A 27,238-nucleotide genomic window follows, 5' to 3' on the forward strand; every position below is an offset into this window, starting at 1 on the left:
ATGCTTATTTTATGGTATAGAGTCGGCTGCTACTTAGCTACAATCCATGCTAGCATCAGCCAAGTGAACATGACTCAGCGCTTGGCTGCAGAGTTTCCCCAACCTGCTAAACATGATGGATTTGTTTTTGCTGTTAATTGTCTGGTTGTGGCTCTGATGCTGATAGAAAAAACAGATACAACTTAAATGTTAGCCTGCAATGTGTGATATGGATGACATAGACATGAAATTGTAAACATCTGAAACTTTGGTTTAACTTTTACAGCTCCGCGCCTGTTTGGTAGCAAACAATGCCCAGCCTTGGACAAGGCACTGAGCTGACTTTGGGCTATAGAGCGATATTCCGTGGAATTCTTGGTGGCATTCACTTGAGGTGTTGTGCCACAATGGCTTCATGACATAGTAATGTGTCTGACACTGCATAGCATGTCATGGTTGTCTAAAACTCAATATTTTCTCAGCACTATCCCAATACAATGTAAAATGTCCCTGGTGAGGCATCTGAAGAGAAAGAAATGTCACTCTGCAATACTTATTATTAGAAAAAGAAATTGGGAGGTGGGGTAGATCAGCTTTGTTATTGCAGATACACTACATATACAAAAGTATGTGGACACCCCTTCAAATTAGAAGATTCGGGCTATTTCAGCCACATCCGTTGCTGACAGGTTTATAAAATCGAGCACACAGCCATGCAGTCTCCATAGAGAAACATTGGCAGTAGAATGGCCTTACTGAGGATCTCTGTGACTTTCAACGTGCAACCTTCATAGGATGCCACCTTTCCAACAAGTCAGTTCGTCAAATTTCTGGCCTGCTAGAGCTACTGTAAGTGCTGTTATTTTGAAGCGGAAACGTGGTCTGTCCTCGATTGCAACACTCAATACCTAGTTCCAAACTGCCTCTGGAATCAACTTCAGCACAATATATGTTTGTCGGGATCACAATGAAATGGGTTTCCATGGCCGAGCAGCTGCACAGAAGCCTAAGATCACCATGCGCACTGCCAAACGTTGGCTGGAGGGGTGTAAAGCTTGGAGTGATGAATCACGGTTCACCATCTGGGATTGGTGGATGCCAGGAGAACGCTACCTTCCCCAATGCACAGTGGAAGAGGAATAAGGGTCTAGGGCTGTATTTCATGGTTCGGGCTAGGACCCTTTTTCCAGCAAAGGAAAATTATAACACTACAGCATACAAATACATTCTAGACAATTATGTGCCTCCAACTTTGTGGCAACAGTTTGGGGAAGGCCCTTTTCTGTTTCAGCATGACAATGCCTCTGTGCACAAAGTGAGGTCCATACAGAAATGGTTTTTCAAGTTCGGTGTTGAAGAATTTTACTGGCTTGCACAGAGCCCTGACCTTAATTTTTCGGATGAATTGGATGCTCTTGTGGCTGAATAGAAGCAAGTCCCCGAAACCAATGTTCCAATATCTAGTAGAAAGCCTTCCCAGAAGAGTGGATACTGTTATAGCAGCAAAGTGTGGGACCAACTCCATATTAATGCACATGGTTTTGGAATGAGATGTTCGACAAGCAGGTGTCCAATTACATTTGGTCATGTAGTGTTGATGTAGGCTTCTATCAGTGTAATTGTCTGCATTTCTTCCAATCACCCATATATATATATATTTTGTAAACCTTCTTTATTATTTCCCCCTAACCCTACCAACCCTTTCCTAACTTTCCTCCTTACTGCCTTACTGCCCATCATTACGCACACCTTTTACCATCATTACGCGTATCAGCGCTCATTGGACTCACCTGGATTCTTTCACTTTGTTGATTGCCCCTTATATTCTCTTCCTAAGTTTGTTCCCCGTGTCAGCATTTGATGTCGTTATTTTTCCCTTGTGCAGATGCTGTCCGAGTTCTGTTTCTGGTCTGTTAAATGTTCACTCCCTGTACTTGCTTCTCGTCTCCCAACGTCTGGCCTTACAAACCTAATGGACAACAATACTTAGGCTTCCACTTCCAGCATATACTGTAAAATACTACATACATTTTGCGGACAGTGTATTTTATATAATTATTATTATTTATTTTTTTGTCCCAGCCTTCAGCTACACCTGAAGGCCATCCAGTTTTGATTTCTAGCTGCCATATATTTTTCCACTGTGCTGTGATGTTTCACATTCTCATAGATGTTTCTATTCTCATAGTTTCTACTGTAAATGAAAGATAAACACTTTTGCTAAGCGTATTATTCTATTGATATATTGACTATTGATATACTGACTATCAAATCACCCAGCAGTGCTATTTGCAGAGTTAGCTCCAAGTAAATGTTGAATTATTTTTTGCCCTTCAGCCAAAAAACAGCTACATAAGGCTAGTACCAAAACAAGTGATCTAATAATTATGTCTATTTGCAGCAAAATCTGCAGAACTGGGATTGTTGCAGCCCTCATATATATGTTGTTCTATTTGTTGCAAGAATTGTGTATATTAATTTAAATTGAAAAAGTTTTTAATCCAGCATTTGTGTATTGGTTCATGAACCGTGGTCCATGGAATCGTTACATCGAAAATCTCCTCCCAACTATTTTTGATTTGATTTAATTTACTAGGATCCCCATTCACTGATGCAAAGGAAACCTGTATGGCCTGGCTGTACATTTTTTGGTCTTTAAATTAAACTGGTATACTTTTTTATTTATCACAATTTTCTTAAGCCAATTTTGGTCTTTATTGTAGGGCCAACAGACAAGTTCCTTCTTCTCTTTCCACTTGCCTCCATTTTTGCAGTAATGCTGCAAATAGTTGGTTGTAATTTTGGATAGAGCAGATATTTCCATATAGTTTTATTAACTGCATGTGTGACATAACTCCACCAGTCCTATTTATGATCTAATTTACAAAGAATCTTTATTTTTTAAATACACTTTTTTTTCAATTAGTATATTTGAGTTTAACCATAATATTTGTTTTAATATTTGTTCTCTCTTTTCTGGGGGACTAAACAAAAATGTCAACCATCTTTCTATTGTTTGTTTTAAAAATAGCGATATTTTGGAGATTATTTAATTTTAAACTGAAAGTGAGGTTGTAATCTGAATGAATGGAAAATACCATTCGTTAACATGGGATGAGTCATTCTTACAAATTTAATTTTGTCTGGGATATGACTGAAACATTTATCGAGTTGATTTTTCCACAAATAGACAGGTGCTGTCCTTTCCATTGTAGAATATTCTTATCTAATTTGGCTGACTTTCTATTAAAATGTACTGTTGTGAGATCATTTCTTTCTTTCGGGATATGAATACCGAGTACATCCACTTCACCGTTAGACGATTTATTGGTAAAGTACACGGTAATGTAAAAGTTATATTTTTTAGAGTTTCAATACGTAATATGATGCAATTACCATTATTCGGTTTTAATCCAGAGAGGTTAGAACAATTATTTAGATCCCCTATGAGGCTGTGCAGGGATCCAAATTGCAGATTTAAAAGAAAACATGAATAGTCAGCGTAAAATGACCCTTTTAATTTTAAGCCCTAGATTTCAAGCCCGTTGATATTATTGTTGGATCTGATTTTAATACAATACAAAGTGAAAACAGGTTTTTAGAAATTTTACCAAATGTATAAAACCATTGGAAACAGAAATACCTTATTTACATAAGTATTCAGACCCTTTGCTATGAGACTTGAAATTGAGCTCAGCTGCATCCTGTTTCCATTGATCATCCTTGAGATGTTTCTACAACTTGATTGGAGTCCACCTGTGGTAAATTCAATTGATTGGACAATATTTGGAAAGGCATACACCTGTCTATAAAAGCTCCCACAGTTGACAGTGCATGTCAGAGCAAAAACAAGCCATGAGGTTGAAGGAATTGTCCGTAGAGATCCAAGACAGGTATGTGACAATGCACAGATCTTCGGAAGGGTACCACAACATTTCCGCAGCATTGAAGGTCCCCAAGAACACAGTGGCCTCCATCATTTTTAAATGGAATACGTTTGGCCACCTGGCAAAACTGAGCAATCTGGGGAGAAGGGCCTTGGTCAGGGAGGTGACCAATATCCCGATGGTCACTCTGACAGAGGTCTAGACTTCCTCTGTGGATATGGGAGAACCTTCAAGAAGGAAAACCATCTCTTTAGCAGTCCACCAATCAGGCCTTTATGGTAGAGTGGCCAGATGGAAGCCAATCCTCAGTAAAAGGCACATGACAGCCCGCTTGGAGTTTGCCAATAGGAACTTAAGGTACTCTCAGTTCATGAGAAACAAGATTCTCTGGTCTAATGAAACCAAGATTGAACTCTTTGGCCTGAATGCCAAGCTGGAGGAAACCTGGCTCCATCCCAACGGTGAAGCATGGTGGTGGCAGCATCATGCTGTGGGGGTGTTTTTCAGCGGCAGTGACTGGGAGACTAGGCAGAATCGAGGAAAAGATGGATGTAGCAAAGTACAGAGAGATCCTTGATGAAAACCTGCTCCAGAGGGCTTAGGACCTCAGACTGGGGTGAAGGTTCACCTTCCAACAGGACATCGACCCTAAGCACACAACCAAGACAACGTAGGAGTGGCTTCAGGACACGTCTCTGGATGTTCTTGAGTGGTCCAGGCAGACCCCGGACTTGAACCCGATAGAACATCTCTGGAGAGACCTGGAAATTGCTGTGCATCAATGCTCCCCACCCAACCTGACAGAGCTTGAGAGGATCTGCAGAGAAGAATTGGAGAAACTCTCCGAAAATACAGGTGTGCCAAGCTTGTAGCGTCATACCCAAGAAGACTCGAGGCTGTAAAATGTGCTTCAGCAAAGTACTGAGTAAAGGGTCTGAATACTTATGTAACTGTGATATTTCTGGGGTAGGGTGTAGATTGTAGATTTTGGGGTAGTGTGTAGATTGATAAGGGAAAAAAACAATTTCATCCATTTTAGACGGTTGTAACTTTTTTTTTTATTGAAAAAAAGTCAATCCACTGGCACAAATATATCTTGATTAGATACGTATTCAACCCCCTGAGTCAATACATATTAGAATCACCTTTGGTAGTGATTACAGATTACAGGGTAAGTCTCTAAGAGCTTTCAACACCTTGATTTTGTGAAACATTTGCCCATTATTATTTTCAAAATTCTTCAAGCTCTGTCAAATTGGTTGTTGATTATTGCTAGGCAACCATTTTCAGGTCTTGCCATAGATTTTCAGGCATATTTAAGTTAAAACCGTAACTCGGCCGCTCATGAACATTCACTGTCTTCTTGGTAAGCAACTCCAGCGTAGATTTGGCCTCGTGTTTTAGGTTATAGTCTTGCTGAAAGGTGAATTCATTTCCCAGTGTCTTGTGGAAAGCAGACTGAAACAGGTTTTCCTCTAGGATTTTGCCTGTGCTTAGCTCCAATCTGTTTATTTTTTATCCTGGAAAATCACCCAGTCCATAATGAATAGAAGCATACCCATAACATGATGCAGCCACCAGTATGCTTGAAAATATGGAGAGTGGTACTTAGTAATGAGTTGTATTGGATTTGCTCCAAACATAACACTTTGTATTCAGAAAAGAGAAAATTGCTTTGTCATATTTTCTGCACTATTACTTTAGTGCCTTGTTGCAAACAGGCTTCCTTCTTTCACTCTGTAAATTAGGTTAGATTTGTGGAGTAACTAAAATTTTGTTGATCCATCCTAAGTTTTCTTCTATCACAGCCATTAACTCTGTAACTATTTTAAAGTCACCATTGACCTCTTGGTTAAATCCTTTGCGGGTCCTTCCTCTCCTGCAACTGAGTTAGGAAGGACGCCTATGTCTATGTAGTGACTTGGTGTAATGATACAGCTTTAATGTATTTTTGTCGAGGTACAGCGCAGAGAGCCCCTCGCACACTCAGCTTTGTTGAGATACATTGAGTTTCCTTGCAGGCCTATTTGGCTGGGAAACTGTGAAGCCAGCTGCATAGCCTAGTAGTGGAGTTTGGAGTGTGACTGTTTGAGGTTGTGGACACGTGTCTTTTATACTGATAACAAGTTCAAACAGGTGCCATTACTACAGGTAACGAGTGGAGGACAGAGGAGCCTCTTAAAGAGGAAGTTACAGGTCTGTGAGAGCCATCTTGCTTGTTTGTAGGTGACCAAATACTTGTTTTCCACCATAATTTGCAAATAAATTCATATTCCTACAATGTGATTTTCTGGATTTTTATTTCTCATTTTGTCTGTCATAGTTGAAGTGTACCTATGATGAAAATTACAGGCCTCTCTCATCTTTTTAAGTGGGAGAACTTGCACAATTGGTGGCTGACTAAATACTTTTTTGCCCCACTGTATCTATCAAAGATCTATCAACTTCAAGGAATGTGTATCTTTTAAAACTATTTTGTTACTCGCCTCATGTCTTTATAATATGAATTATGATTTTGTTTTGAAATTAGTATTTGTCCATCTCTCCCATTTGTTCCCATTTTCAATAGAAAAAATGTACATGACAGATTCGCAAGACTATATCATTATAATGTTGTTAAGTGCTACACAACCCTGGCTGGCGAGAATAGAGGTGAAGCCATTGAATAAAATTAATTACAAGGAAATAAAGCTTTAAAAATGCTATAAACCTACATTGTAACCCTGTATAGATTGGACTATCCTTTTCATAACAAATGAGAAATCAAAACATTAAAAAAATTATAATTGCGTGCTATTCCCTTTATTTTCAGAATCAGCTGATGGTTGTCAGAACAGGGGTCAAGTTCATCGTCTAATTTCACAGATAAATGGTTATTATATTATATCCATCATTCCTTGGATATTCCTTGGATCCCTGCCAATGAAAAACATCCACACAGCTTGATGCTGCCACCACCATGCTTCACTGTGGGGATGATTTTCTCGGGGTGATGAGAGGTGTTGGGTTTGTGTCAGATAGTGTTTTCCTTGATGGCCAAAAAGCTACATTTTTGTCTCATCTGACCAGAGTATCTTCTTCCATATGTTTGGGGAGCCTCCCACATGCCTTTTATGCAAACACCAAACGTTTTTGCTTTTTTTCTGGACACTCTTCCTTAAAACCCAGCTCTGTGGAGTGCACGACTTAAAGTGGTTCTATGGACAGATACTCTAATCTCCGCTGTGGAGCTTTGCAACTCCTTGCATCTCGTTATCTTTGGTCTCTTTGTTCCCTCTCTGATTAATGCCCTCCTTGCCTGGTCCGTGAGTTTGGGTTGGCGGCCCTCTCTAGGCACGTTTGTTGTGGTGCGATATTCTTTCCATTTTTTAATATTGGATATAATGGTGCTCTGTGGGATGTTCAAAGTTTCTGATATTTTTTTTTATAACCCAAACCTGATCTGTACTTCTCCACAACTTTGTCCCTGACCTGTTTGGAGAGCTCCTTGGTCTTCATAGTGCCGCTAGCTTGATGGTGCCCCTTTCTTACTGGTGTTGCGGATTCTGGGGCCTTTCAGAATAGGCGTATATATACTGAGATCATGTGATACTTAGATTGCACACAGGTGGACTTTATTTAACATAATTATCTGAATTCTGAAGTTAATTGGTTGCACCAGATCTTATTTATGTGCTTCACAGCAAAGGGGGCGAATACATATGCACTCACCACTTTTCAAAAAAATAAATGTAAATTCTTTGAAACAAGTTATTATTTTAATTTCACTTAACTAATTTGGACTATTATGTCTATTACATGACTTCCAAATAAAAATCTATTTCACTTACAGGTTGAGTGGTTTCCTGTTTGCTTATTTATTTCCTTATTTCCTTATACAGCTGACTGAGTGCGGTCTTAGTGCCAGCATCTGTCTGTGGTGGTAAATAAACAGCCATGAAAAGTAAAGCTGAAATGTCTCTAGGTAGTGTGGCCTACTCTACTTCCGGCGAGCAAAATCTAGAAACTTCCTTAGATTTTGTGCACCAGCTGTTGTTTACAAATATGCACAGACCCCCCCCATCTTGCCGGGACAGCGTATATGCCGCTAGCTGAATATCCATGTCGTCATTCAGCCACGATTCCGTGACACATAGGATGTTTTTGATGTCCCGTTGGTAAGATATTCGTGATCGTACCTCGTCTAATTTATTGTCCAATGAATGTATGTCGGCGAGTAGTATTGACGGTAACGGCAGCTTTCCCAGTCGCCTTCTCCGGGACCAGACCAGGCATCCAACTTTTTGTCCTCTGTACCTGCGTCGCTTCCTCTTGAAAATAACAGGGATGTCGGTCCTGTGGGGTGTTTGGAGAATAGCTTGTGCGTCTTCTTTGTTGTAGAAAAAATCTTTGCCTAATCCGATGTGAGTGGTCGTTGTCCTGATATCCAGAAGCTTTTTTTTGCCGTAAGATACGGTTGCAGAAACATTATGTACAAAATAATAAGAAATAAACACATACTGTAATAGCACAATTGGTTGGGCGCCCATAAAACTGCTGCCATTTCTTCAGGTGCCATTTTATTCAAACCTCTCTGAATTTGTCATGTTCTGACCTTTATTTCCTTTGTTTTGTATTTATTTAGTATGGTCAGGGCGTGAGTTGGGTGGGCAGTCTATGTTTGTTTTTCTATGATTTGGGTATTTCTATGTTTCGGCCTAGTATGGTTCTCAATCAGAGGCAGGTGTCATTAGTTGTCTCTGATTGAGAATCATACTTAGGTAGCCTGGGTTTCACTGTGTGTTTGTGGGTGATTGTTCCTGTCTCTGTGTTTTGCACCAGATAGGGCTGTTTTTGGTTTTCCAAGTTTATTGTTTTGTAGTGTTCATGTTTATCTGTTTTTATTAAACATGAGTCAATATAACCACGCTGCGTTTTGGTCCTCCTCTACTTCACCACAGGAAAACCCTGACAGAATTACAGACAAATAATGTTACGTGTATATTACTTATTGGATCACAAAAAAATACATATTTTACATTACCATGTAGTTTCCCAATAAAATGGTCTGCTGGTGATTTGGATATACTCGATATACATATCCCAAAATAAATAAATGATCTCACTCCAATACAATTTAATAGAAAGAGCAAAAATAGCTAAGATCTTGTTACCATGGAAAGGAAACTACCTTTCTATTTGTGGAACAATCACCATGATTAACTCTGTAGTCATATCCCAGTTGACCTATTTGCTTATGATCTTGCCTACACCGAGCAAACAGTTCAAATTATTTGAGAAAAAAGATTCAATTTAATTTGGAATGGGAAGCCAAACAAAATTAAACAGGCCTATTTATATAATGAATATTCATTTGGAGGGCAGAAAATATTAAATATGAAATCATTGGACCTCTCACTCACTAAAGGTTTCGGTCATACAAAATACATTGCTAGAGCAATTCCGAGGGATGTCTGGGAGGCAGCCTACCAAGGTGCTAATCCCACAGCCCCTCGGTAACCCAGTTGTTTGCAGCGCAGTCTCATCGGCCACTCTACCTTCTCGGGAGCCCCATTCCCCCCCCCCCCAGTGTGTCCTCATTTTTGAGCTTTAGCCCTCCTCCTTCCCCTCGGATCGCTCCAAGATAGCCTATCTCATAACGCTGATGCATGGTAGGGCTCTCACCTGGGCTACGCCTGTATGGGAACAGCAGCCGGCCATATGCGTTAGTATGGAGGGGTTCGTGGGAGAGTTGAAGAAGGTATTAATCCAGCTTCGGCAGGACTCCTGCAGTGTGGCCAACTATGCAGTGGACTTCCCCGCATTGGCAGCGGAGAGTGCCTGGAACCAGGATGCACTGTTCGATATGTTCCTGCACGGAGGAAGTCTCGGAGGAGGTCAAGGACAAGCTTGCTGTTCGGGAGTTACCTACGGATCTCGATTCCCTCATTGCTTTTCGCTCGCAAATCCAGGGATTCCACCTTGCCTCCGAGTCATCCCGGAAATCCCCGGCGATCCCATTGCCAAGAGAACCCAAGGCTTCCCGACCTTCCCCAAGAGTGCGCGAAGATGGCTGAGTCACCGCTTCCCGAGCCTATGCAAACAGGTAGAGCTGGGCTATCACCAGCGAATAGGCAATACAGGATCTACATGAAGACTTGTTTGTTTTGAGGGCCTCTTGGTCATTTTGTGGCCTTTAACGAATTCAGACTCACTGGTAGGAGAGAGTACTTTGGTGGGCCATATGGAGAACTTTCCTGCTTCCCTTGCTCGCACCCGTGTTCATGCCATTCTGCTATGGGGAAACCATTCTAAATCTCTTCGGGTCCTCATTGACTCTGGGACCGATGAGAGTTTTTTTGGACGCTACCCTGGCTTCCGAGCTGAACATCCCCACTCAGCCTCTCTCCACTCCCATGGATGTTAGAGCACTGGACAGGCATTCTATAGGCCGGGTCACTCATATTACCACTCCCATCAACCTACGGGTGTCAGGGAATCACAGCGAGACTATTCAATTCCTGCTCATCAAGTCTCCTCAGATTCCCATGGTATTGGGATTCTCCTGGCTCCAATGACACAATCCCCTCATTAACTGGTCTACTGGTGCCATCATGGGCTGGAGTCCGTTCTGGCGCAACCTGCCCCGGGACGTTTTCCTGTTCGGGGCTCGGAAGGTGTCCCGGACCTCTCCGCCATTCCCGCGGAGTACCAGGACATTTGGGAGGCCTGGGCTACTTTGCTTCTGCCGTACCGACCATATGACTGCAGGATTGACCTTCTCCTTAGCACTCCACCTGCGGACGACTGTACTCGAGACCGTAGACCAAGGCTATGGACACCTACATTGGGGACTCCCTAGCTGCATGATTTACACGTCCTTCATCCTCTTCCGCTGGCGCAGGTTTCTTCTTCGTGGAGAAGAAGGGCAAGACCCTGTGCACGTACATCAACTGCTGGGGACACAATGACATAATGGTGAAGAACCGCTACCCGCTACCACTCATCTCCTCTGCCTTTGAGCCACTCCAGGGGGCTCAAAGATCCAAGCTGGATCTACGGAACGCCTACCGCCTGGTGTGGGAACGGGAGAGGGATGAGTGGAAGACCGCCTTCAACACGGTCAGCGGCCACTACAAATTTTATTTGTCACATACACATGGTTAGCAGATGTTAATGCAAGTGTAGCGAAATGCTTGTGCTTCTAGTTCTCACCATGCAGTAATATTTAACAAGTAATCTAACCTAACAATTTCACAACAACTACCTTATACACACAAGTGTAAATGAATGAATAAGAATATGTACATAGAAACATATGAATGAGTGATGGCCGAACGACATAGGCAAGATGCAGTAGATGGTATAGAGTACAGTATATACATCTGAGATGAGTAATGTATGGAATGTAAACATTATATGAAGTGGCATTGTTTAAAGTGGCTAGTGATAAATTGATTACATCAACTTTTCCATTATTAAAGTGACTAGAGTTGAGTCAGCATGTTGGCACCAGCCACTCAATGTTAGTGATGGCTGTTTAACAGTCTGATGGCCTTGAGATAGAAGCTGTTTTTCAGTCTCTCGGTCCCCGCTTTGATGCACCTGTACTGACCTCGCCTTCTGGTTGATAGCGGGGTGAACAGGCAGTGGCTTGGGTGGTTGTTGTCCTTGATCTTTTAAGCCTTCCTGTGACATCGGGTGGTGTAGGTGTCCTGGAGGGCAGGTAGTTTGCCCCCGGTGATGCGTTGTGCAGACCTCACTACCCTCTGGAGAGCCCTACGTTTGTGGGTGGAGCAGTTGCCGTACCAGGCGGTGATACAGCCTGACAGGATGCTCTCAATTTTGCATCTGTAAAAGGTTGTGAGTGTTTTTGGTGACAAGCCAAATTTCTTCAGCCTCCTGAGGTTGAAGAGGCGCATTTCAGTGGGTTAGGGCAGTGTGATTGCGATTTCGGAGGTGATATGGTCCTTTACTAGTCTCTCAAAGAACTTAATGATGTGAGTGCTACGGGGCGGTAGACATTTAGCTCAGTTACCTTAGCTTTCTTGGGAACAGGAACAATGGTGACCCTCTTGTGGGAACAGCAGACTTGGATAAGGATTGATTGAATATGTCCTTAAACACACCAGCCAGCTGGTCTGCTCATGCTCTGAGGACGTGGCTGGGGATGCCGTCTGGTCCTGCAGCCTTGCGAGGCTTAGCATGTTTAATAAATGTTTTATCACGTTGGTTGCAGTGAAGGAGAGCCCGCAGTTTTTGGTAGCGGGCCGTGTCAGTGGCACTGTATTGTCCTCAAAGCGAGCAAATAAGTTGTTTAGTTTGCCTGGGAGCAAGACATCGTGGTCCGCGACGAGGCTGGTTTTTCTTTTGTAGTCCGTGATTGACTGTAGACCCTGCCACATACCTCTCGTATCTGAGCCGTTGAATTGCGACTCTACTTTGTCTCTATACTGACCCTTAGCTTGTTTGATTGCCTTGCTGAGGGCATAGCTACACAGTTTGTATTTGGTCATGTTTCCGGTCACCTTGCCCTGATTAAAAGTAGTGGCTTGCGCTTTCAGTTTTCCAATCCATGGTTTCTGGTTGGGGAATGTTTTAATAGACGCTGTGGGTACAACATCACCGATGCACTTGCTAATAAACTCGCTCACCGAATCAACGTATTCATCAATGTTGTTGTTCGACGCTATGTGGAACATATCCCAGTCCACGTGATCGAATCAATCTTGAAGCATGGAATACGATCGGTCGGACCAGCGTTGAACAGACCTGAGCATGGGTAATTCCTGTTTTAGTTTCTGTCTATAGGCTGGGAGCAACAAAATGGAGTCATGATCAGCTTTTCCGAAAGGAGGGTGGGGGAGGGCCTTATATGCATTGCGGAATTTAGAATAACAATGATCCAGGGTTTTGCCAGCCCGGGTTTCGCAATCGATATGTTGATAAAATATAGGGAGCCTTGTTTTCAGATTAGCCTTGTTAAAATCCCCAGCTACAATAAATGCCGCCTCAAGATATGTGGTTTCCAGTTTACATAGAGTCAAATGAATTTCATTCAGGGCCGTCGATGTGTCTGCTTGGGGGGGAATATACACGACTGTGATTATGATCGAAGAGAATTCTCTTGGTAGATAATGTGATCTACATTTGATTGTGAGGAATTCTAAGTCTAAGTTGTTATGATCACACCACGTCTCGTTAATCATAAGGCATACACCCCCGCCCTTCTTCTTACCAGAGAGATGCTTGTTTCTGTCTGTGTGTTACGTGAAGAAACCAGGCTCTGGTGAATGATGTTCTCCGCGACATGTTGAATCGGTTCGTCTTTGTCTACATTGATGACATCCTCATTTTCTCCCGCTCCTCCCAAGAACATGTGCTCCTCATCCGACAGGTTATTCAATGCCTCCTGGAGAACACGCTGTTTGTTAAGGCAGAGAAGTGCAAGTTCCATCGCTCCACCATCCCCTTTCTGGGGTACATCATCTCCACTGGGCGTGTCCAGATGGATCCCGAGGAGGTTAGAGCAGTGGTGGATTGGCCCCAGCCTTCATCCAGGGTGGAGCTGCAACGTTTCCTGGTGTTTGCCAACTTCTAGCGCCGCTTCATCCGGGGTTACATCACCCTGGCTTCTCCCCTGTTAGCACTCACCTCTCCCAAGGTTCCGTTCACGTGGTCCCCTGCTGCAGCACGTCTTCCGGATCCATAGACTGCCGGTCAACATGGTCTCTGATTGGGGCCCTCAGTTCTCGTCTCTGTTCTGGAAGACATTCTGCACCCTCATTGGGTCATCGGCAAGCCTGTCTTCTGGACTCCAACCCCCAGTCCAAAGGCTAGTCGGAGCGAGCCAACCAGGATCTGGAGATTACTCTTCGCTGCCTTGTCTCCGCCAACCCTACCACCTGTAGTCAGCAACTGGCATGGGTTCAGTACGCCCGCAACACCCTTTCTTGCTCTGTCAATACTCACCCTTTGATTATTTCTTGGGTTATCAGACTCCGCTCTTCCCCGAGCAAGAGGAGGAAGTTAGCAATCCCTCTGCCCAGATGTTCATCCGCCATTGTCGCCGTACATGGAAGAGAGCCTGGGCCACTCTGTTGAAGAACACATCCAGGTGTAGGTGACAAGCCGATCGCCACCGGACCCCTGCTCCACACTATCGGCTCGGGCAGAGGGTATGGCCCTCCACCCGGGACCTGCCCCTCCAGGTGGAGTCCCGTAAACTTTCCCCCCATTTCATTGGCCCATTCGCCATCTCTAGAGTCATTAGCCCCACTGCTGTTCATCTTCTGTTACCTTGTACCCTCGTATTCACCCTACTGTGTCTAGGATTAAGCCCATGTCTCACAGCCCTTTGTCTTCTGTCTCCAGGCCCAACCCTCCCCCCTTTGTCATTGATGGCCATCCGGCCTACACTGTGAGACGCCTCGACCACGGGGCAGGGGTTTCCAGTACCTGGTTGACTGGGATGGTTATGGCCCGGAGGAGAGGTGCTGGGTCCGCTGTAGAGACATCCTGGACCCGGCCCTCATCAACAACATTCGCTGCTGACACCCCGGTCAACCAGGTATTCTGCCCAGGTAGGAAGCCAGGGGGGTACTGTCACGCCCTGATTTGTTACACCTGTCCTTGTGATAGTCTCCACCCCCCTACAGGTGTCGCCCCCTACAGGTGGTTCCTGTGAATTTATACCTGTGTTCTCTGTTTGTCTGTTGCTAGTTCGTCTTGTTTGTCAAGTCAACCAGCATTTTTGTATCGGCTCCTGCTTTTCCCCAGTCTCTCTTTTCTCGTCCTCCTGGTTTTGACCCTTGCCTGTCCTGACTCTGAGCCCGCCTGGCTGACCACTGTTCGTGCCCCTGAGCCTGCCTGCTGTTCTGTACCTTTGCCCCACCCACTTTATCCTGATAATCAGGGTGTGACAAGTACTGTCCATATGTAGCTTGTTTTTGTCACAGGTCCATGAATAGCTGAAGAATTGCAATATTTTCCTGGAGATAACCCTGCAGATAGCATTACCAGGCGATCTGAAAAGTCATAGTCAATCGATCAATAATATAACAATACTTTTAGCAAAAAAAAAAACGTTTTTTTTACAATCTGTAGAAACAATGAGAATAGAAGGTTCGGAACTTTTGTGAAACATCACAGAAATGTTAAAAAATATATGGCAAATTGAAATCCAATATGGATGGTGTTAAGAGGTAGATGGGAGGAGTTGAATGGAGCTGAAGGTTGGGACTAATAACAACTAAAAACAAAAGGATAACTAACGTAAAACATACTGTGCCCGTTAAACAAATATAGTTTGAGAACTTTTTTGAAAGACTACAGTTTGCAAGACATGGTAAATAAAAATCTAACTGGATTGACATCAGATATACATTGGAGAGGTTAAGGGTAGTGTAACGAGTGTGCTGAGAGTCAGGAAGCAACAAAGAACACAATCAACGTACCACCTTGAAAACAGAGTCAATAACACCTGAGGGAAGATAATAAAGGAGTTGATGGAATCCAGGTGAGTGTCATGAGGCGCAAGTGCGCGAGACGATGTTGACAGGGGTGCGGGATAATCAGCAGCCTGATGACCTAGAGGGAGTATACGTGACAGGTAGAGGGTGAATAGGAGTAAAAACAAACAAATAGAACGATTGGAAAATAGACTGTGTCCATAAAATGTACAGTTGCAGTCGGAAGTTTACATACACTTAGGTTGGAGTCATTAACCTCATAGTCCACCAATACCGTATGCGGGTTCGTGACTAGGGCTCAAGCTCATTAGCATAACGCACAATGCGAAAAAATATTCCTAAAAATATTTAACCTCCACACATTAACAAATAAAATAGCTCAAATGAAATATAAACAAGTTGTTTATCTACCCAGCAAGTCAGATTTCTAAAATGTTTTACGGCGAAAACATAGCACATATTTATATTAGATCACCACCGAAATAAAAGGCAAGCGGCGGCCATTTTGTCCCAGAAAAAATCAAATTTAAAAGTAGGATTAAAAAATAAATAATTCACTAACCTTTTGAAAATCTTCATCAGATGACAGTAATATTACATGTTACACAGTACATTTAATTTTTTTTCAATAATATGCTATATAATATCCATAAATCTCGGTTGACAACATTTTTAAAAAAAACATGCTACTCAAATGTCAGGAGAAATGATGATAGCTCCGACAGATAACGTCAGATAACAAGCAATAAACATGACTAAATTTACATGTTCTACATATATTTACAAAGATACACTTCTTCTTAATGCAACCGCTGTATTACATTTATTTTTAACGTTACAGACATCGTTCACTTTGCTATATTAGGAGTCGGCGCTCAGATATTAGCAGTACGTTTGGAGTCCACAGAAACCCAAAATAACCACATAAATATTCCCTTACCTTTGATGTTCTTCCATCAGAAGACGTAGAAGGAGTCATACTTACCCAATACATCGTTTGGTTTCACGTTGTGTGTCCCTGTATTAGCATATGCTAACAGCTTCAGCTGGAATGCATCAAAAATGACTTCTGGTCCAGCACTCTGCGCATTAAAACTTGTTTTTCAACCACTCAACTATAGTTTTGGCAAGTCGGTTAGGACACCTACTTTGTGCATGACACAAGTAATTTTTCCAACAATTGATTACAGAGAGATTATTTAACTTATAATTTACAGTATCACAATTCCAGTCGGTCAGAAGTTTACATACACTAAGTTGACTGTGCCTTTAAAAATGTCAGAAAATTATGTTATGGCTTTAAAAACTTCTGATAGGCTAATTCACGTCATTTGAGTCAATTGGAGGTGTACCTGTGGATGTATTTAACTCAGTTCCTCTTTGCTTGACATGGGAAAATCAAAGGAAATCAGCCAGGACCTCAGAAAATATTGTAGACCTCCACAACTCTGGTTCGTCCTTTGGAGCAATTTCCAGATGCCTGAAGGTACCACGTTCATCTGTACAAACAATAGTACTCAAGTGTAAACACCATGGGACCACACAGCTGTCATACCGATCAGGAAGGAGACGTGTTCTGTCACCTAGAGATGAATGTACTTTGGTGCGAAAAGTGCAAAACATTCCCAGAACAACAGCAATGGACCATGTGAAGATGATGGAGGAAACAGGTACAAAAGTATCTATATCCACAGTAAAACAACTTTCGACATAACCCGAAAGGCCGCTCAGCAAGGAAGACAGCCATAAAAAAGACAGACTATGGTTTGCAACTGCACATGGGGAAAAAGATCGTACTTTTGGAAAAATGTCCTCTGGTCTGATGACACATAAATTGAACTGTTTGGCCATAATGACCATCGTTATGTTTGGGAGAAAAGGGGGAGGCTTGCAAGCCGAAGAACACCATCCCAACCGTGAAGCACGGGGTGGCAGCATCATGTTGTGGGGGTGCTTTGCTGCAGAAGGGACTGGTGCACTTCACAAAATAGATGGCACCATGAGGTAGGAAAATTATGTGGATATATTGAAGCAACATCTCAGACATCAGTCAGGAAGTTCAAGCTTGGTCGCAAATGGGTCTTCCAAATGGACAATGACCCCAAGCATACTTCCAAAGTTGTGTCGAAATGACTTAAGGACAATGAAGTCTAGGTATTGGAGTGGCCATCACAAAGCCCTGACCTCAATCATATTGAACATTTGTGGGCAGAACTGAACAAGTGAATGCGAGCAAGGAGGCCTACAAACCTGACTCAGTGACACCAGCTCCATCAGGAGAAATGGGCCCGAAACGTTTAACCCAAGTTTAAATTGTATTTAGGCAATGCTACCAAATACTACTTGAGTGCATGTAAACTTCTGACCCACTGGGAATGTGATAAAAGTAATAAAAGCTGAAATAAATAATTCTCTCTACTATTCTGACATTTCACATTCTTAAAATAAAGTGGTGATCCTAACTGACCTAAGACAGGGACTTGTTACTAGGATGAAATGTCAGGAATTGTGGAAAAACTGAGTTTATAAGTATTTGGCTAAGGTGTATGTAAACTTCTGACTTAAATTGTATGTATGTATGTATGTGTATATATAGGGAATTGGAAATTATGCTTACACTTTTTTTTGTACCTTTATTGAATTTACATTGATGGAAGCTACAATCTCTCTGTAATATTAAAGCTGATCTACCCCCCAAATGTAAAAAACAATGCAAATAAATACGTAATGTAATGTTTTCAGACCCCTTGACTTTTTCTACATTTTGTTTAGTCACAGCCTTAATCTAAAATGTATTACATCGTTTTTTCCCCCTAATCAATCTTCACACAATACCCCATAATGACAAAGCAAAAACAGGTTTTCATAATTTTTTTGAAATTTATTAAAAATATAAAAGTGAAACAAGACATTTACATAAGTATTCAGACTCTTTACTCAGTACTTTGTTGAAGCACCTTTGGCAGCAATTAAAGCCTCGAGTCTTCTTGGGTATGACTCTACAAGTTTGGCACTGCAGATCTTCTCAAGCTTGGATGGGGTTGGATGGGGAGCGTTATTGCACAGCTATTTTCACATCTCTCCAGGGATGTTTGATCTGGTTCAAGTCCAGGCTCTGGCTTCGCAACTCAAGGACATTCAGAGACTTGTCCCGAAGTCACTCCTGCGTTGTCTTGGCTGTGTGCTTAGGGTTGTTGTTCTGTTGGTGAAAAAAAGGTGAAACTTTGCCCCAGTCTGGAGGTCCTGAGCACTCTGGAGCAGGTTTTTATCACACACACAAACACACAAATGCACAGATGCCTCTCTATAATATATTTGATTTCATATATCTGAGTGCCAAAAATCATACTTGAATGTAATGACAATTTCTCTGGATGATGACTGCAATCAGACGTATCGAACGGCACCTGCTCACATATCACATCACAGACATTCCGTTGAGAAATTGCTTTCCCCACTCTCAAATACAGTATCTCTAATCGGAGGAGGAGATGAAGCATGTCCCTTTGCATTTTTTTCCTGGTGTTTTAAACGTTTCCTAATACGTTGTTTCTCACCCTATTTGTTGTGCAGTGCCAAATCTCGTTGCCATTTCCAACCAGCATCATCAGAGAAAGTAAACGTGCTCTGGGAACATATTTTTTTCCCTGTTCCGTTTTCTTTCCTTCTTAATCTTTCACTCTTGGCCAAGATACTCCAAGATTTGTTTGATCGATCCCTGTATGCCTAGACTTAATTGGAAGGCACATTAGTAACACAAATGTGTATCTAGGCACTCCATTGCAGCTGAAAGATGCTCGTCTCATACATTTTATTATACCCTGGAACATCAAGTGACAGGATAAGCCAAGTTTGAAGGATTCAGATGATCCAGCATGTCTATGGATCAGAAAGTTGTGGAGATTAGACGGTGTATCGGAAATATGCAAAGAGAGATGAGATTTGCTATTTTTAAGTCACACAGCTTGGGTTTACCCACCAAAGGAAGGGAGTATGAACTCTGATGTAATGCTCAGGGCTTCTCAAAGGGAGGATTAACACCAACGTCTGACAAAGAATTCAACTGCTGGAGCAGAAGGGGTTTTAAGTGATAAACACTTCCTGTCAACATATCCCTCCTTCCCTTCCTCCCTCCCTCCACCCTTCTTACTGGATCGAGCACACTCACCTTGTTCGCTGAAGGTGTAAACAGGGTAATGGTTATGTTTTGGCTTTGCATTGTAGGTTGAATTCCCGTCGTATCGCGCCAATGCATTACAAATGCATGAATGGAATCCGTGACAAAAATGCACTCCAAAATCATATTCTTATCTATTGTAACTGATTTACCTGTGCCTGTTTGGGGCATCCAAATAGTTTTTATTAACTGTGACTGCAGTAAATATGTAGCATCCCGAGGCATTCATAAATATTGGGACAACAATGTTATTTTCTTATTGATAGCATCAAATGCTAAGCTAAGTCTTGAGCTACAGTGGTAAGGAAGAAGTCCCCTCAGTGTAGGAAGAGTATGGCCTTGGAGGGGAAGCTGGGCTTTTTACGGGATGACACATCATCTTACTCTGCCTCCTCAGTCTTGCTTTGTTTGTTTGTCCACAACCTATGAATGAAAAAAATGTATTTTTTACAGAATGTTCTGTTTTCTAATGTAAAGCACAATCGTACAAAGCTACCAGTTGTGCATGTTATAATAGTAGAGTAAATTACAAATAATGGAGCGAACAATAATGGGTAGAGATGTATTCCTAAGAATCATTCCAGTGTAAAATCTTTATAACATACAGAAAGACTCCAGAATTCACATTTTGGCTAAAATATTTTTTTCATAAAACAGGAGTGCATTCGGACCAAACTGAAAGCGCGAACTACCGCATTTAACCATACCTGGGAATATGGCCGAATATAAATAGTGTAGTTATTCCCTCTGCAAGGCAATCAAACAAGCGAAATGTCGGTTTAGGGACTAGCTGCGTCCTCAGAACATGTACAGACCAGCTGGCTGTTTACGGACCAATTCAATCGCTCCCTATCCCAGTCTGCTGTCCCCACATGCTTCAAGATGGCCACCATTCTTCCTGTATCCAAGGCAAAGATAACTGAACTTCATGACTATCGCCTCGTAGCACTCACTTCTGTCATCATGAAGTGCTTTGAGAGACTAGTCAAGAATCATATCACCTCCAACTTACCTACCACCCTAGACCCACTTCAGTTTGCATACCGCCCCAATAGGTCCACAGGCGACCCAATCGCCATCACACAGCACACTGCCCTATCCCATCTGGAAAAGAGGAATACCTATGTAAGAATGCTGTTCATTGACTACAGCTCAGCTTTCAACCCAAAGTGCCGTCCGAGCTCATCATTAAGCTTGAGGCCCTGGGTCTTGTTAGGGTTCGTTTCCTCGTTTCCTTATCAATCAGTTACTCATTGGTGAAATTAGCATTATGACAATATCTTTAATTAAATCATTCAAAAACCTTTATTAATGCAATTGCAGACATTGACAAACGGGAACATAGCACGAATCAAACAAAAGGTCTCCAGTTGTTTTATTAAACCCCAAGTCGTACCCTGGTGATGTCACTGCTTACGTCATCATCTTCTACTCCTGGGACCAGAACCATGCCTACAAAGCTGTACAAACAGGGCCTTTATTGTTAGCTAAACACTTAGCAGTAAATGTCCCCTCCCCCAAAGTTGATTCATTGTGGAATGTTTGCCTAGTCTTATCTCCTTCACTCCCCTGCATAGTTCTGTCTAAGTCACACATTTCTAAGAGGGCCTCTTTATAATGAGAGAGAGAGAGAACTAAAATACAACTGTAGAACAATACTAAACTTCTACAATGAACATATATATTGTTAAACCGTGGTCTAAAACCCTATAAATGTAAGGAGGGAGGGGTCTTATAACATAAGCATAATCAATTATTCTTAAATATTTAAAAAATTGTACAGCCCCAAATCATGATTCCCCGCCCTGTGCAATTGGGTCCTGGACTTTCTGACGGGCCGACTCCAGGTGGTGAACGTAGGAAACAACATCTCCACTTCGCTGATCCTCAGCACTGGGGCCCCACAAGGGAGCATGCTCAGCTGCTCAGCCCCCTCCTGTACTCCTTTTTCACCCATGACTGTGTTGCCATTCACGTCTCCAACTCAATCATCAAGTTTGCAGACGACACAACAGTAGTGGGCTTGATTAACATCAACAACGAGACAGCCTACAGGGAGGAGGTGAGGGCACTCGGAGTGTGGTATCAGGAAAACAACCTCTCACTCAATGTCAACAAAACAAAGGAGATGATCGTGGACTTCAGGAAACAGCAGAGTGAGCACCCCCCTATCCACATCGATGGAACAGTTGTGGAGAAGGTGGAAAGTTTTTAATTCCTCAGCGTACACATCACAGACAAACTGAAATGGTCCACCCACACAGACAGCATGGTGAAGAAGGCGCAACAGTGCCACTTCAACCTCAGGAGAAATGTAGCTTGTCACCTAAAACTCTGACAAACTTTTACAGATGCACAATTGAGAGCAAACGCAATGCCCTCAACCTCAAAGCTCTCCAGAGGGTGGTGCGGTCTGCCCAATGCATCACAGAGGGCAAACTACCTCCCCTCCAGGACACCTACAGCACCCGATCTCACAGGAAGACCAAAAAGGACAACAACCACCCGAGCCATTGCCTGTTCACCCCACTACCATCCGGAAGGCGAGGTCAGTACAGGGGCGTCAAAGTTGGGACCGAGAGACAGCTTCTATCTCAAGGCCATCAAACAGCCGTCACTAACACAGAGAGGCTGCTGCCTATATACAGACTCAAATCATTGGCCGCTTTAATAAATGGAACACTAATCACTTTAAATAATGCCACTTTAATAATGTTTACATATCTTACATTACTAATCTCATGTTTATACTGTATCTTATACCATCTATTGCATCTTGTCTATGCCGCTTGGGCCATCGCTCATCCATATATTTACATATTCTAATTCCATCCCTTTAGATTTGTGTGTATTAGGTAGTTGTTGTGGAATTGTTAGATTACTTGTTCGATATTACTGCACTGTCGGAACTAGAAGCAGAAGCATTTCGCTTACACTCGCATTAACATCTGCTAACCATGTGTATGTGACAAATATGGACCAGAGCAGGGTCGTTGGTTAGGCCAAATGGCATGACGAAATACTCGTAGTGGCCGCTGGCCGTGTTGAAGGGGCCTTCCACTCATCCCTCATCCCTCTCCCGTTCCCATACCAGGCGGTAGGCGTTCCGTAGATCCAGCTTGGATCTTTGAGCCCCCTGGAGTGGCTCAAAGGCCGAGGAGATGAGTGGTAGCAGGTAGCGATTCTTCACCATTATGTCATTGTGTCCCCAGCACTTGATGCACGTGCACAGGGTCTTGCCCTTCTTCTCCACGAAGAAGAAACCTGCGCCGGCGGAAGAGGACAAAGGACGTGTAAATCCTGCAGCTAGGGAGTCCACCATGTAGGTGTCTATAGTCTTGGTCTACGGTCTCGAGTACAGTCGTCCCCAGGGCGGAGTGCTAAGGAGAAGTTTGGTATGGCAGAAGCAAAGTAGCCCAGGCCTTGATGAACACCTCCCAAAGGTCCTGGTACTCTGCGGGAATGGCGGAGAGGTCCGGAACAGACCTTCCGAGTCCCCAGCAAGAAAACGTCCCGGGACAGGTTGCGCTGACTTCAGACACTGGGCGTGGCATTCCCAAACCAGAAACCGTGGATTGATGGCAGCATTCGCGTGAAACTGAAAGCGCGAACCACTGCTTTTAATCAGGGCAAGGTGTCTGGTAATATGTCCGAATATAAACAATGCAGCTATTCCCTCCGCAAGGCTATTAAACAAGCTAAGCGTCAGTACAGAGACAAAGTGGAATCTCAATTCAATGGCTCAGACACAAGAGGCATGTGGCAGGGTCTACAGTCAATCACGGACTACAAGAAGAAACCCAGCCCAGTCACGGACCAGGATGTCTTGCTCCCAGGCAGACTAAATAACTTTTTTGCCCGCTTTGAGGACAATACATTGCCACTGACACGGCCTGCAACGAAAACATGCGGTCTCTCCTTCACTGCAGCCGAGGTGAGTAAGACATTTAAACGTGTTAACCCTCGCAAGGCTGCAGGCCCAGACGGCATCCCCAGCCGCGCCCTCAGAGCATGCGCAGACCAGCTGGCCGGTGTGTTTACGGACATATTCAATCAATCCCTATACCAGTCTGCTGTTCCCACATGCTTCAAGAGGGCCACCATTGTTCCTGTTCCCAAGAAAGCTAAGGTAACTGAGCTAAACGACTACCGCCCCGTAGCACTCACTTCCGTCATCATGAAGTGCTTTGAGAGACTAGTCAAGGACCATATCACCTCCACCCTACCTGACACCCTAGACCCACTCCAATTTGCTTACCGCCCAAATAGGTCCACAGACGATGCAATCTCAACCACACTGCACACTGCCCTAACCCACCTGGACAAGAGGAATACCTATGTGAGAATGCTGTTCATCGACTACAGCTCGGCATTCAACACCATAGTACCCTCCAAGCTCGTCATCAAGCTCGAGACCCTGGGTCTCGACCCCGCCCTGTGCAACTGGGTTCTGGACTTCCTGACGGGCCGCCCCCAGGTGGTGAGGGTAGGCAACAACATCTCCTCCCCGCTGATCCTCAACACGGGGCCCCACAAGGGTGCGTTCTGAGCCCTCTCCTGTACTCCCTGTTCACCCACGACTGCGTGGCCATGCACGCCTCCAACTCAATCATCAAGTTTGCGGACGACACAACAGTGGTAGGCTTGATTACCAACAACGAGACGGCCTACAGGGAGGAGGTGAGGGCCTCGGAGTGTGGTGTCAGGGACAAAACTAAGGAGATGATTGTGGACTTCAGGAAACAGCAGAGGGAACACCCCCTATCCACATCGATGGATCAGTAGTGGAGAGGGTAGCAAGTTTTAAGTTCCTCGGCATACACATCACAGACAAACTGAATTGGTCCACTCACACTGACAGCGTCGTGAAGAAGGCGCAGCAGCGCCTCTTCAACCTCAGGAGGCTGAAGAAATTCGGCTTGTCACCAAAAGCACTCACAAACTTCTACAGATGCACAATCGAGAGCATCCTGGCGGGCTGTATCACCGCCTGGTACGGCAACTGCTCCGCCCTCAACCGTAAGGCTCTCCAGAGGGTAGTGAGGTCTGCACAACGCATCACCGGGGGCAAACTACCTGCCCTCCAGGACACCTACACCACCCGATGTTACAGGAAGGCCATAAAGATCATCAAGGACATCAACCACCCGAACCACTGCCTGTTCACCCCGCTATCATCCAGAAGGCGAGGTCAGTACAGGTGCATCAAAGCTGGGACCGAGAGACTGAAAAACAGCTTCTATCTCAAGGCCATCAGACTGTTAAACAGCCACCACTAACATTGAGTGGCTGCTGCCAACACACTGTCATTGACACTGACCCAACTCCAGCCACTTTAATAATGGGAAATGATGTAAATATATCACTAGCCACTTTAAACAATGCTACCTTATATAATGTTACTTACCCTACATTATTCATCTCATATGCATATGTATATACTGTACTCTAGATCATCGACTGCATTCTTATGTCACTAGCCACTTTAACTATGCCACTTTGTTTACTTTGTCTACATACTCATTTGTCTACATACTCATCTCATATGTATATACTGTACTCGATACCATCTACTTCTCTCCAAAACTCTTGAACGTGCCGTCCTTGGCCAGCTCTCCCGCTATCTCTCTCAGAATGACCTTCTTGATCCAAATCAGTCAGGTTTCAAGACTAGTCATTCAACTGAGACTGCTCTTCTCTGTATCACGGAGGCGCTCCGCACTGCTAAAGCTAACTCTCTCTCCTCTGCTCTCATCCTTCTAGACCTATCGGCTGCCTTCGATACTGTGAACCATCAGATCCTCCTCTCCACCCTCTCCGAGTTGGGCATCTCCGGCGCGGCCCACGCTTGATTGCGTCCTACCTGACAGGTCGCTCCTACCAGGTGGCGTGGCGAGAATCCGTCTCCACACCACGTGCTCTCACCACTGGTGTCCCCCAGGGCTCTGTTCTAGGCCCTCTCCTATTCTCGCTATACACCAAGTCACTTGGCTCTGTCATAACCTCACATGGTCTCTCCTATCATTGCTATGACACACAATTAATCTTCTCCTTTCCCCTTCTGATGACCAGGTGGCGAATCGCATCTCTGCATGTCTGGCAGACATATCCGTGTGGATGACGGATCACCACCTCAAGCTGAACCACTGCTCTTCCTCCCGGGGAAGGACTGCCCGTTCCATGATCTCGCCATCACGGTTGACAACTCCATTGTGTCCTCCTCCCAGAGCGCTAAGAACCTTGGCGTGATCCTGGACAACACCCTGTGTTCTCAACTAACATCAAGGCGGTGGCCCGTTCCTGTAGGTTCATGCTCTACAACATCAGAGTACGACCCTGCCTCACACAGGAAGCGGCGCAGGTCCTAATCCAGGCATGTCATCTCCCGTCTGGATTACTGCAACTCGCTGTTGGCTGGGCTCCCTGCCTGTGCCATTAAACCCCTACAACTCATCCAGAACGCCGCAGCCCGTCTGGTGTTCAACCTTCCCAAGTTCTCTCACGTCACCCCGCTCCTCCGCTCCCTCCACTGGCTTCCAGTTTCATTACAAGACCATGGTGTACGGAGCTGTGAGGGGAACGGCACCTCAGTACCTCCAGGCTCTGATCAGGCCCTACACCCAAACAAGGGCACTGCGTTCATCCACCTCTGGCCTGCTGCCTCCCTACCACTGAGGAAGTACAGTTCCCGCTCAGCCCAGTCAAAACTGTTCGCTGCTCTTGGTGGAACAAACTCCCTCACGACGCCAGGACAGCGGAGTCAATCACCACCTTCCGGAGACACCTGAAACCCCACCTCTTTAAGGAATACCTAGGATAGGATAAAGTAATCCCTCTCACCCCCTCCCCTGAAAAGATTTAGATGCACTACTGTTCCACTGGAGGTCATAAGGTGAATGCACCAATTTGTAAGTCGCTCTGGATAAGAGCGTCTGCTAAATGACTTAAATGTAAATGTAAATGTACTGTATGCTGCTCTGTACCATCACTCATTCATATATCCTTATGTACATATTCTTTATCCCCTTACACTGTGTATAAGACAGTAGTTTTGGAATTGTTAGTTAGATTACTTGTTGGTTATCACTGCATTGTCGGAACTAGAAGCACAAGCATTTCGCTACACTCGCATTAACATCTGCTAACCATGTGTATGTGACAAATAAAATTTGATTTGATTTGATTTGATTTGGCAGAACGGAGTCCAGCCCATGATGGCACCAGTAGACCAGTTAACGAGGGGATTGTGTCATTGGAGCCAGGAGAATCCCAATACCATGGGAATCTGAGGAGACTGGATGAGCAGGAATTGAATAGTCTCGCTGTGATTCCCTGACCAATACCATTTGATTTGATTTGAGAGTAGTGAATGTGAAGTCTGAAACTTACCCCGCTCTACCGGACTTAAAACACAGAATGTATTACTGGTGCTTACGGTAATACGTATTCAACCACTCGTCTGAAAAATGACTCCGACGTTGCATGTTGTAATGCATCCAATCTCAATAACACCATGCAGGCCACGCTATTCCATTCAAATTGACTGGGCCAAATCCAAAACTAATGCGGTGTCCCGCCAGAGTCTGTGGTCTTTGGGAAGAGATAGTGCTGCTCAATACTCTCCTGACACAGGCTTTCGTTATAAGATCATCACGTGTCAGCACAGCAGGATTAATAAGGACTCCAGGCAGCATTTTTTATTCCCAATGGCTTTATAATGGCGTCCTTTCTTGCCGTCCACTGGC

The sequence above is a fragment of the Oncorhynchus nerka genome, linkage group LG12 (genome assembly GCF_034236695.1).
Source record: "Oncorhynchus nerka isolate Pitt River linkage group LG12, Oner_Uvic_2.0, whole genome shotgun sequence".
NCBI classification, from domain to species: domain Eukaryota; kingdom Metazoa; phylum Chordata; class Actinopteri; order Salmoniformes; family Salmonidae; genus Oncorhynchus; species Oncorhynchus nerka.